The 13393-nt window shown below is 29.6% G+C and overlaps 1 pseudogene; it reads right to left on the bottom strand.

The window, feature by feature from the left end:
* Positions 1-7210: 7210 nt before the first annotated feature.
* On the bottom strand, positions 7211-9877 carry LOC120145698 (annotated as a pseudogene).
* Between the last annotated feature and the right edge of the window lie 3516 nt (positions 9878-13393).

The raw sequence follows: 13393 nt of genomic DNA, 5'->3' as shown, positions 1-13393 counted from the left end.
AGTATTTCTATTTCAAAAACATAACATTAAATTTTGAATGAGATACTAAAATAAACAAAAACTAAACTTTAGATATGATTTTGAAAAAATTAAAAGTTTAGGTACTAAAACATACTAAAACTGATAATTTAGGTATTGAACATATAATTTACCCAAATTCTAAAATAGACTAAGTTTCATGTGATATGATGCAAATGACATGATGGGAATCGAAATACTTTATTATATATCATACAATATGAAAATGCATGAACTCAAACTTTGATTAGTGGAAATCTTTTCCAAAGATATTTTATGTTTGCATGGGGGAGGGAGGGCAGGTTACATCACTGAGAGTGAGTGCCTTTGCACACTATTGTTCATTTTCTCGTTAAGCCTTACTTATCAAAATATATGTAATATTAGTTTGAAATTTTAGATTTTCTTGGACTGACCGTATACAAATTTGTGTTCAAATCTTAGATATTTATCTAGACGCATTGATTTCAAGTTAGAACAAGCTGTCAGGGGGATTTTATAAAATATTTTATTGAGCTGATAAAAACAAATATATATAGTATATTTATATAATAGGTGGAATATATAAAATATTTGTTTATTTAGTACTTTCAATATATTATAAGTGGGTAATTATGTTGTACGGAGCCTTAATATACTGTTAAGGAAAGATGTTACCGGAAATATTAATATTTTTTAATATTTCCGATAAATTACTACACAAAATATTATTTTTTATACCGAAAATGTTATTTTCACTACCTAATTTTCGGTAAAAAATAACATTATAAATAGTGCACAATATTAATATTTCCGGTAGAAAAATAATATTTTAGGTAACGTTTTACTAGAAATGTTAAACATTATAAGTAACATCCAATATTAACATTTTTGATAAAAAATAATGTTTTAGATAACCATATTGTAAGACTACTGTACCTACATCCAATTATAAGTTCAAATACGTTTAAATACAATTGTATTTAATTCAAAAAATATATATAAATATTTTAAGTATTGTATAAAAAATATTTGCCTTTTGATTTATTTGAAAGACAGGACAATTGAGTAAGGCTATCATTGCCGCGTCTTGTTTGATAATGAAAAAAACAAGTGTTTAAAAATAATGGTAAACTACATGGATGACCACTCAACTATTGTTCATTCTTATTTTAACCATCAATATTTTAATTTTATTAATTAGACCACCTAATCATTTATATGTCTCAATTAAACTACTAGCTATTAACATTTAATGGATAGGGTGACATAACAGTTAAAAAATTGACATAATTATACATTTTATCCTTAATATTTACATATTCTATCAACTTAGTCATAATTCAATTAAATAAATTCAATTTCCAATTAGATTGTGGCGTGTGTCATTAAATGATTTGATGACCAAATAAGGTGATGGGACACGTCATCATCTAATTGGATATTAAATTTATTTAATTGAACTAAATGGTGAGTAAATTGATAGAATGTATAAATATATAATTATGTCAATTTTTTTAACTGTCACAACACTAACTCCATTAAATTTAATGACTAGTGACATGATTGCAGTATTTAAATAACTAACTGATTTGATTGATTAAGTCGAAGCATCAATGTTCAAAATGAAAAGGAATAAATAGTTGAGAGGTCATCCATGTAGTTTATCCTAAAAACAAATACTAAAAAAATAAGTATTAGATATAATTAGATTATTTGATAAATATAAATTTTAAAAAATGATATATTCAAAAAAGTAAAAAAGAAAAAACATTTATTCATTAAGTGATAAATATATCCTTATCTATTATTATGTTCTATACTTTTTATTTAAAAAAATAATAAATAATTTTTATTTTAAATTATCAAATATATTTAAAAAAAATTAATTTTCAAATAAGACCTTGGATCCATATTTCTTATAACTTAATTGATAGCCCCCCAGTATAATTAATGTTGATAGACCTACAAGTAATTCATATTAATTATGAGAAGAGATGTTTTTAAAAAAAAAATTAGGAAAGGAAAAATCAATGTTGCGATGGGAAAGAAATGAGGCACATCTTAGCAAAGGATAAACCACATTTTCATCCATCAATTCTGATTATATTTTTATTTTCGTCATTAAACTTAAAAAATTAATTCTGAAAGAACTTTCCCTGCATCATAAATACCATGTGTTGAACTTGTTCTCACATGTTGCAGTAATCATGAAAGAAGTTGCCTGGCGAAACCCTAGGCAGTGATTTGCATTCTGTATAGTGAATGCAAATGATAACTTGATAAGATAGATATGGGAAACAATACATTATGCATTAACCACTTCATTTGATGGGGTGAAAATATGGAATAAAACTAGAACTACTTTCTCTCTCAAGGGTAAAATCATGTGATTTTATAAGAATGCTCTTTTACGCTTAAAACTAGCCAAAAAGTTGAAGCTATAAAGACCAAAGCATGGAGTGATAACCCAGCAGGAACAAGGACTGGATTATGACTGAATGAAAGGGATCCCAGAGGTCAATCAAATGAGCTGGCCTGCAATTTGTTTCTCATTATATTACCAACAGTACAGAAATTTAAATATCACATTTGAATTAACAACAATCTTTAATAGGATGGATGAAAATGGACTGTTGAAATTAACAATAAAAAATAAAAAAAAAATTATCTTTAATCTTTGTTTGTTAGATTTTTTTTGTTTGTTAGAACTTATATTATCTATACTTTAATTTCATAACACATAATGTATGATTGATCATTTAATTTTGTATCATATTATATAATAACATTGTATGTCATACATATGTGCTCGTAATTATGAATTTTAATCCAACAATTACCTCGTTGATTTTTGTTCTTGACAACAAAATCTGTATTTACCAATAGGTCCTGCTAAATTGGTATTGATTTACCACGGTTGAAATTTTGGTAACATCTAATAGTATTCGCCCAACATGAGAAATTTTGTTTTTTCTATAGAATTAATTAATTTTATTCAAAATAAGAAATATCCTAAATTATAATATAAATTTGCAATCACAATCGTAAATTAAACACAAAATCAAAAAATTTATATAATCATTGAAACAAAACTAGCAACTTAAAATCATATAAGGATAATACAATGAAATATTAAAAATCTAACCAATAAACTTGAACAAAGATAGATACGAACAGATATGGTCGCATCGACAAACAAACTACAAAAGGAGATCAAGCTATTAAAAAGCCACCGACAAACTGCAAATCAAACTCGAGCGACGTAAAAAGCTGTCCACCAACGCAAATCGCGTATCTAAATCCAATCAAAAAGTCCAAAGCTAGGAAGATCAACAAGATATCAGATAAGCGCCATCTGAAATTAAAATCTATGTATTACATTAAGTTAGTTAAAATTCATATGTGATCTTGAAAGTTATATTTAAAAATAATAATTTTTTGTGTTGCCCTTTTGGTTTCCAAGACTTCACCTTGATTAATTCAGATCAATTTGGGTTGTACATCTAGTTTTGACAGGTGAGTCTCTCAGCGAGGATTTTTTTACAAGCACAGAGAATCAACTCGAAATCTACTTAAACGATTTCAAGTTAATTACCACTTGAATCAACACGTTAGTAAAAGTTTTGCAATTCAATATATTGACCTAAATAGGCACGATATATATATATATAATAATAAAATTATAGATGTGGTGATATAATTGTTATAAGATGACAATAAAGATGAGAGTTTGAATTTTGACTATTAAACAATAAATTCGAGTAAATCAAACAAGCCAGTTTCACATGCATATGCAGATAAGAATGCAGATCAAGATATATAGTATCTCTGAGGATCTCCAACAACCACAATATACTAATCAAGAAGACAACAAAGGATTTTGGCAATATAATTTAACATTGATCACGGCAGGAAGATCATCAGAATCTACTGAATCTAACAAAAAAGGTCAATTCCATCCATCGTGTAGCACTCACATTTTCTTGTCAATTATCTAAAAACATTCTTATGAATGCAGTGATGGTAGTCAACTCAGAGATCTACCCTAATCTCTTCTTTTTTTGCAGCAACTTTTATAATTTTCATCGCCATTCTCATGTACCATCAAGATTTCCTTTCGATCAACTCATCTTTAAAGAGTGGACGATCTGGATTTAAATGCAGATTATAATGCCATATCACAGTCATTATTTGATGATTTTATTTTTATCCAAATACACTCAGCTAAATGCATTTGTCTGTAACCATAACTTTAGATGCTGAGAAAAGAAAATTAAAAACCCTAGATTTTAAAATACTTTGTCTTTATGGTGAGGGTTCAGGAAAGTAACAAAGCAAGTGCTTGATGTTCCTTTATGCTCTTTTTTCCTTTTAGAATTTTCCCTTTTGTCCAAATTGAAAAGATTTTTAACTAACAGTCCAACAATCTTTCCATCTTCCATTCAAATTTACTATTTGAATGTCAACCCTAAATCATTTACTATATTTCCAAGACATTTCATTTTATTTGAAGTGTCCATATTTAATATACGTGTTCAAATATAAGTACAAGGGTATGATAATTCTAAAAGCTCATTCACCATATAAAACTTTAGTCCGAGAAAACCATATTCATATGAAAGGTTCGTACATCCATATCTGACACTCAAATTACTGAAACTCGAATAACGTAAATCTTTTAAAATACCTAAACAAAGAAAAGCAAAAGAGATTATTCTATTTAAGAGTTCGATATCCATATCGAGTAGTGTGGCAGTCTTACACAAGCATGATGCAAGAATGAATTAAGCTCCTGGTCCGACTTCATCTATACATGAAAATGAAGTGACCCCATTTGTTCATAAGGGTTGAGTACTAGAAGTTCCCGTGATTCTTGCAACATATTATAAGCTGTGTTTATCCAAAGGTCATGTCCAAGTTTGGTCATTGGTAAATGTTGAGGAGTTTGATATTAATTATATTAGGGTTATATATATATATATGGTGGTGTTTAAATTAAGAAACCCTTTCAGACTAGTGGTTTTTAGTAGACACAAAAAGCATGATAAGATGGGAAATAATGTTGAATATTAAAGAAGATTTTGTTTGTGGAAATCTTTGCATAAGATATTCATTGTCTGGCGTTCACCATGTGTGTATAAACCAATAAATCATAAGAAGTTGTATACAGGAATAGGACAGTGAAGGAATGAGAAGATATTATGGATTTTGTGTAGAATGTTGACAAGAAAATTTCACCATGTCAATCAAATAAGATGGCAACTGATATGGAGTCTCGTGGTGGCAACAATTAATCTGTAAAACTGCTTGTTTCCAGCTAGAAACCGAGTAATATCAACTTATTTGTACTTTTTATTCAACATGACATGCAAGTTCAGACAAAAGATTCAAAATGACCAAATTGGAACTATGATAATTCATTTATCTCGTACGCCGGTCACCGTTTGTGTTTTGCTGACCAAATTGCAGGATGTCGCGAGGAAGACCCGATCAGTTGGGCCCTGGCCGCCTCTTCTTAGAATTTCTCTTACAAATGTACCACTATACCCATCTCTCCTTGGATAAATTAATCGAAAATTTGTTGTAAGTTTTTTTTGTTGATTTTAGTAAATGTATTTTTTATTTGGTTTATAATTTAATTGGGCATTACAAGTTTAATTGATCTAGTATGGTTTAAAAAATAGTTGAGTCTTGATTAACGGTTTTGAATGTAATATATATAGGGTTATTATCCACTTACGTTATGTAAAACTCTTTTAGTTTTATATCTTTTTAGGGCCGTTGGATTGATAAAAATTAAAGGTTGAGATTAACAGTAGAAAATGAGAAAATATTCATTGAAAAAAAACAATAAGTTAATATCAGTCTTTGACTTCCCCTATTCCATCGATCTTAAAATGTATAAAACTAAAAGTTTTATATTAGATGTAAGTGGAATCTAACCAGATACATACATTCATACATACATACATACATACATACATATATATATATGTATATATATATATATATATATAATTAAATATTTTTAATTAATTATATTATTTCAAACTCAATTAACCAATAACCAAATTTTAAAATTTTCTTAACCGATTTTTGCCTTAATGAAACCTTTGAGCTTTGCTTGGTTTTGATAATTATTGTTGAACTAATGAACTTAACATTTCTTAACGATTTAACGTTAAGAGTATTTAGAATATATATTATTTTATAATCAATTTAGCTTAATAAAAAATATATTATAAAAAAAATTAATTTTTACCATAAAATCTGATACCACGAAAGCGTTTTGATGATTATTTATTTCAGAAGAAAATCATAAAACGTTTATGTTGTAAGAAAAATGATAATCAAGACGCATAAGTATCATTAAATTTTACAGTGAAAATCGAATGGTTATAATTGATTCATATATATCATTTCATTTCTATATAAATAAAAGTTTTACACTTAAAGAAATACTGGTATTTTATTAATTCATTTTTCTTTTAGTCTGTTATCTTTAGTTTTATATTTTTTGTATTATTATTTTAACACTTTTCTATACTTTTTAAAGTTTTAATGATTTTTTACCCAAAAAAATAAAATTTCAATGATTTTATAAAATTATAAATTTAAATATTTTATAATTTTATATACACTAAAAATATAATTTTATGATTTTTTTCTTATTTTGTTTATAATAAATCAAATATAGGATTAATGCTTATAATATGCACACATTGTAATTGTACTCTTTATATTGAATTTTTTAATCTTTATACTTTTTATATTTTAAAATTTTAAAAATTTTAAAACAAACAATCAAAATAAATAAATAAGTTTATAAGTAAATTAGTTTATGAATATGAACAAATCAAATATACAATGGTTTAAGTTCATTCATCTAATAAATAAATATAAATTTTTGTTTTTATTATTTTAAAACTTAATAAATTAGTAACGAATAATTCATCAAATACTCTACCCGATAATAATCCAGTAAAAAATAATTTCTAATTCATGGATGAAAGATTTTTAAATACCTTTTCATGAGCAATCATAAGTAAAAAAATGGAAAAATAATTTAGATGGTGACTTATTTTTATTAAATCATCCGATTAAAACAACTAATGAAAGACAGAAATTCCACCGTTGAATCTTGAAGAAAATAAAATTGCAGGCTAAAGAAATTATTGAAAATGAAACTTTGGTACAAATGATAAATCAGCTACACCATTATCTTTAGAGACTTGGACATTGAATTCAATGGAAAAGGGCACGGTGGAGATGGAACCTGGACTGCACCGTCAAGCATCATCGACACCGTCCTCATAGATGGCCTTAACAATGGCTCATATTGCACGCACCAAATCGCCACTTTCAGCTGCATCTCCAATCTCCCGAGATCCTTTCTAGCCTCTTCGTCGTTTTCGACAAGCTTCTCGATCATCCCTTCGCTGTAGCAGTTGTACGCCCATTCCGTTAATATCGCTTCTTCCTCCATCACGAATTCGACACTTTTCCTGCAACATATGATCTCCAACAGCATCACTCCGAAGCTGTAAACGTCTACCTTGACCGTGACCGGGGTGTTTCTGAACCACTCGGGTGCGACGTACCCTTTGGTGCCTCGTACGCCGGTCAGCGTTTGAGTTTTGTTGTTGATCAACAGCTTTGCTAACCCGAAATCGGATATCTTGGCTGTCAAGTTATCATCCAAGAGTATGTTTTGTGGTTTGATGTCACAATGGATGATCTGTGTGCTGCATTCTTCGTGCAAGTATGTGAGGCCTTTGGCGATTCCGGATGCGATTTGCAGTCTCTGTTGCCAACTCGGCCTCAGCACTCCGAAAAGGAAGCTCGACAACGAACCATTTGACATGAACTCATAGACCAGAAGCCTATGTTCATCATCATCACAATATCCAAGCAGTCTCACCAGATTCTTGTGGTGAGTCTGGCCGATCACCTTCACTTCAGTTTTGAATTCCTTTTCACCTTCCTGTATGACCTTTTCTAATTTCTTGACGGCGACGAAGTTTCCGTAAATCGATGACAATTCCCCTTTATAAACCGTGCCGAAAGCCCCCTTCCCTAGCTGTTCTTTGAATCCGTTTGTGGCTCGTTCAACTTCTTTGTATGTGAATGAACGCAGATTAGTCTCGAAATCTCTTCTGCTACAAACGGTATCATCCGCATCTCGAAGTCTTTTTCGGTATAAGCAAAACCATATCGAAGAGATAGCGGCGAGCGAAATGAAGTTGAAGATTGCAGAGGTTCCCAAAAGAACGGAAAGGATCAAAACAGCTTGATTCTGATTCTGATTTCCACGACAAGGTTGTGGAGTGTCAGGGCTTTTCCTAGAGCCATTTGACTTTGGTACCTTAAATAGAGCTGTTCTATCAATGGCTTGTCTGTTAAACCACCCATTTGAAAGAGGTAATTTCTTTTTCCAACAAGTTCCAGTTCCATGAGGACTTAAACTTGGATCCTGTAAAATTGCAACCGCACAAGAACAGTCGAGAAGACAAGATTGCCTGCATTCCAACTCAGTTGCAGGCTGCAATATTCCATAGTCACTGAAAGGGAAATCCGCAAATGATATCGACTCGAATTCGAACCGATCTGAATCTATGGTGGATCCATCCGTGTTGCAATCTTCAGGGTAGCTTGTGTAATCTTGTTTGCAGCCGATGTATGGATTCTTTTCATCCAAGAAGGAAAATCCAGGGGGACATGTGCAATTAGGCCTTCCATTGATAGGTTCACATATGCTATTATATCCACAAGGTCCAGTTCCAAGTGCAGCCGTATTGTCAACAAATCTCCGGCAAATATCATCCGGCGCAAACCACAAGACGGACCATCTTCCGCCTCCGCCGCCACTCGGGTTCCTCGGATATGAATAGAACGTAAAAACTCCATCAAAACCAAGTGTTGCCCTGTAGTAGTTTGAGTCTGGTCTTGAAACCACGTTTTCCGGTGCAAGTTTGAGTACTCTTCCACTAGAATTCCGGATTTGAATGTACCCCGAATCGTCGAAGATGAACTGAGAACCGGCCCCGAGAGTATAATAAGTGTTGTAAGGCTTTTCAGTGAACATGTCTATTTGATTAAGTCTGAGAGATCCTGGTTGAAACGAAGTTGATATCTCCCCTTACTGTAATTTGCTTCGGCCAAAGCCGAAAAAAGAGTGTCATCAACATCCAATTCTTGATCCGGCAAGATGGTGTCCGTTGGATATTTGAAGCTTTCCCATAAGTTGCTCGAGTTTTCACTTGCGATCACAAAGTTCCCTGTATCAAGCATGGCTGCATGAGATACAGTTGATATCTCCCCTTACTGTAATTTGCTTCGGCCAAAGCCGAAAAAAGAGTGTCATCACATCCAATTCTTGATCCGGCAAGATGGTGTCCGTTGGATATTTGAAGCTTTCCCATAAGTTGCTCGAGTTTTCACTTGCGATCACAAAGTTCCCTGTATCAAGCATGGCTGCATGAGATACTCGTGAATCATTAATGGCGCTTCGAGAACTCCATAGCTCGTTGTTTCCGGGGTCGGTAAGCATGAGACGGCCGGTGCCGGTAAGCTCCACCTTCGAATTTCGAACAGCTGCAGCTGGACTCTGTGTATTGCTATTAGCATACCACACGATGGTGTTCCCTGGTACCTTAGCATACCAAATTGCGAGAAGGAACATATGTTCTTTGCCAGGAATGGGGCGAAAACCGAAGGCAAAATCCCCGGAAGGCGACTGCCATGCCGCGGATTCACCATCGGCAGATAGAAAATCTCCCACACTTACGTTGTGTTGAGCATCAACGGTTGTGAAAATCCAAGGATTGGTTATAAAGATGAGCAGGAAAAGATGAAGATGACAAAGTGGTGAAGCCATTGGAACCTTTAAGACACTGAATTTGATAGTTCCTGAGGAAGAAGGTACTTTAAAAGGGCCAGAAGCTCGATATTTTCAAAGGAACAACTTCCTGGAAACTGGAAAGTCTCAAGCCTTCAATTCAATGTTAATGAGTGAAGCTCATCCAATTCTTCCGAAGACGCCAAGAACAAAAGACCGAAAGACTACCAACAACAACAGAGTAAATTAGCACCCACTACCTGCTCAATCTCGACCGTATATGAAACTAAATTTATAAGCTTCTCTAAAATGTAAATTGAATTTGATTTTTTTTATTTCCGGTTTTAAGGCTTTATCTTTACTAATTCGGATCGACTCGTAACATCTAGTTTTGATGGGTAAATCATCAAATAGTGATTTTTTTCATATACAAAAACTCGAATTTTATATTTTACTTAAACGACATCAAACTACTTACACCTGATAATTGAATTTGAATTTTAATATTTAAAGAAGAATACAATCTAAAATGTGAATTTTATAATTATAAATTAATTTTAATATGTATTTCAAGTAAACTATGTTTAAATAAGTAAATAACTACATATACTATTAATATTTTTTTAATAAAACATATTCGGTTCATATTGTATATGAGTAAATGACTATGACTAGATCTTAACCCGACCGATAAGTACTTATAGAACTCTGTGTAAAATTGCCCGATTGAGGTGAGGTTGAATTTATTTTTGATCTTAATTATGTCTCGACCCACTTTTTTTTAATTATAAATTATGCTTAAATAAGTAAATAACTACATATACTATTAATATTTTTTTAATAAAACATATTTTGTTCATATTGTATATAAGTATATGACTATGACTGGATCTTAACCCGACCGATAAGTACTTCTAGAACTCTGTATAAAATTATCCGATTGAGGTCAGGTTGAATTTATTTTTTATCTTAATTATGTCTCGAACCACTTTTTTTTAATTATAAATTATGTTTAAATAAGTAAATAACTACATATACTATTAATATTTTTTTAATAAAATATATTTTGTTAATATTGTATATGAGTAAATGACTATGACTGGATCTTAACCCGGCCTATAAGTACTTCTTGAATTCCGTGTAAAATTAATCGATTGAGGTCAGGTTGAATTTAGTTTTTATCTTAATTATGTCTCGACCCACTTTTTTTTAATTATAAATTATGTTTAAATAAGTAAATAATTACATATACTATTGATATTTTTTTATTAAAACATATTTTGTTCATGTTGTATATGAGTAAATGACTATGACTTGATCTTAACCCGACCGATAAGTACTTCTTGAATTCTGTGTAAAATTGACCGATTGAGGTCAGGTTGAATTTTTTTTAATCTTAATTATGTCTCGGCCCACTTTTTTAATTATAAATTATGTTTAAATAAGTAAATAACTACCTATACTATTAATAGTTTTTTTAATAAAACATATTTTGTTCATATTGTATATGAGTATATGACTATTACTGGATCTTAACCCGACCGATAAGTATTTCTTGAATTCCGTGTAAATTTGACCGATTGAGGTCAGGTTGAATTTATTTTTTATCTTAATTATGTCTCGACCTACTTTTTTTAATTATAAATTATGTTTAAATAAGTAAATAACTACATATACAATTAATATTTTTTTAAGAAAACATATTTTGTTCATATTGTATATGAGTAAATGACTATGACTGGATCTTAACCCGACCGATAAGTACTTCTTGAATTCCGTGTAAAATTGACCGATTGAGGTCAGGTTGAATTTATTTTTGATCTTAATTATTCTCGACCCACTTTTTTTGAATTATAAACATGAAAGTAGAAAAAGTCTAAAATGCTTTAATGCGCTTCAGCCTAATCTCTAAGCTGCTTTTTTTAATTTGTTGCCTTGTAACTTTCAACCAACAATGTCTAGATTTGAAGGACAAACTAGTTTCTATTTTTCAATACAAAAGCAAGAAATTATTTAAATAAAACTTAAATAAATATTAAATATCTGAATTAATCATCAATTTTTGAGTTAACATTCTAAAAAATTTATTTCAAAATTAGTATTTAAATTATTCAATTTATTCTAAGTCAACACCTAAAAGGTTTTTACTCTTGAATTGGTCCAAATTTTAATTATATTCATTATTTTGACATTTTTATTGATAGTGATAACTTTTAATGATGGAAAAAAATATCTCACATGTCAATGATAATGTAATTATTTATTTTTTAATTTTTTTTTTAAAATAATAATAAAATATTTAAAACTTAATCAAATAATCTTACCAATTTTTTTATAAAAAGCTTTAATTTTATGAAATTTTTAATTATATTACATTTATGTGATTTAAAATTTTAAGTTTATTACCTTTTAGTATTTTATAATTTGCAGTGTTTATTGGCCAACCATCCAAATCACCCATAATAAAAGTCAAATATTTTTTCTTTAAAAGTCACTTTCTTCTTTTCATCATCATAAGGACTTTGGAACTCGAGCAACAACGTGTACGGAAGTTGCAACTTAATAAGTTATACGAGAGTTTAAAGACTTATAAAAGTATATTATTTTTATATAAATATTTAAATTATTTTTTAATCAAAATGAAATTATTTTTTAGTTAAAATAAGTATTTAAAATATTTTTCGATCAAAATAGATAATTAAAATATTTAATTTTTTATCTAAATAATGTATTCTTTGATTAATGTCATATGTCAATTTTTTTAGAACTTAGATACAAAATTTAAATAGTTTATGTAACTATTTTAACATAAAATACTTTAGGTACATATTTTGACCAAAAAGATAATTTAAGTGTTTATTTTGAAAAAAAAAATTATAAATATCTAAATAAAATGGAAATATAATTTAAGTATTTATTTGTGATATAAATTGAGTTTAATTTTAGTTTGGGGTTTTATTTAGTGACACACAATTAAGTATGGACCTTAGCCGTCCGGAGAAGTTAGATTTGTATATTAATACAAAACTTTTCTATTATTATCTTGATGAAGAAGAAAGAAAGAGAGAGAGAGAGAAAAAACATTGTGTTATATTGATATTATTATATTAAAAGTATATAAATTAAACTTTTAATATTTAGTTATTATTATAAATTAATTTTAATTAAATTTCATCATCTAAATATTACATTAATTTAGTCTATTCTCTAATTTATTTTTATCATCTTTTATCGTTACGTTAATTGTCATATTTTATTGTCACCAGTAATTATTATTCTGCGATAGATAATAGGTATAATAATAAAGAATATTTTTAATGTTTGATTAAATAATTAATTTAACTTATGTTATATGATTTACTTGAGGATGATTCTCTACTGCAACACTGGAAGCTCTCTAGAAAAGAAGGGGGGAAATGATTGAAATAGATGATGCAGATTGGAGCACTCGGAATGCGAAACATGAGTCAACAAGTAGTCACTAAGCAGGTGAAACTAGAGACTCCTCGGAATTGGAACACCAACATTAAGCAAAGTGCTTAAGCAAAAGAACCG

Source organism: Hibiscus syriacus, unplaced genomic scaffold (genome assembly GCF_006381635.1).
Source record: "Hibiscus syriacus cultivar Baekdansim isolate YM2019G1 unplaced genomic scaffold, ASM638163v2 tig00110893_pilon, whole genome shotgun sequence".
NCBI classification, from domain to species: Eukaryota; Viridiplantae; Streptophyta; class Magnoliopsida; order Malvales; family Malvaceae; genus Hibiscus; species Hibiscus syriacus.
Note: the sequence above shows the minus strand (reverse complement) of the source record. Positions and strands in the feature narration are given on the sequence as shown.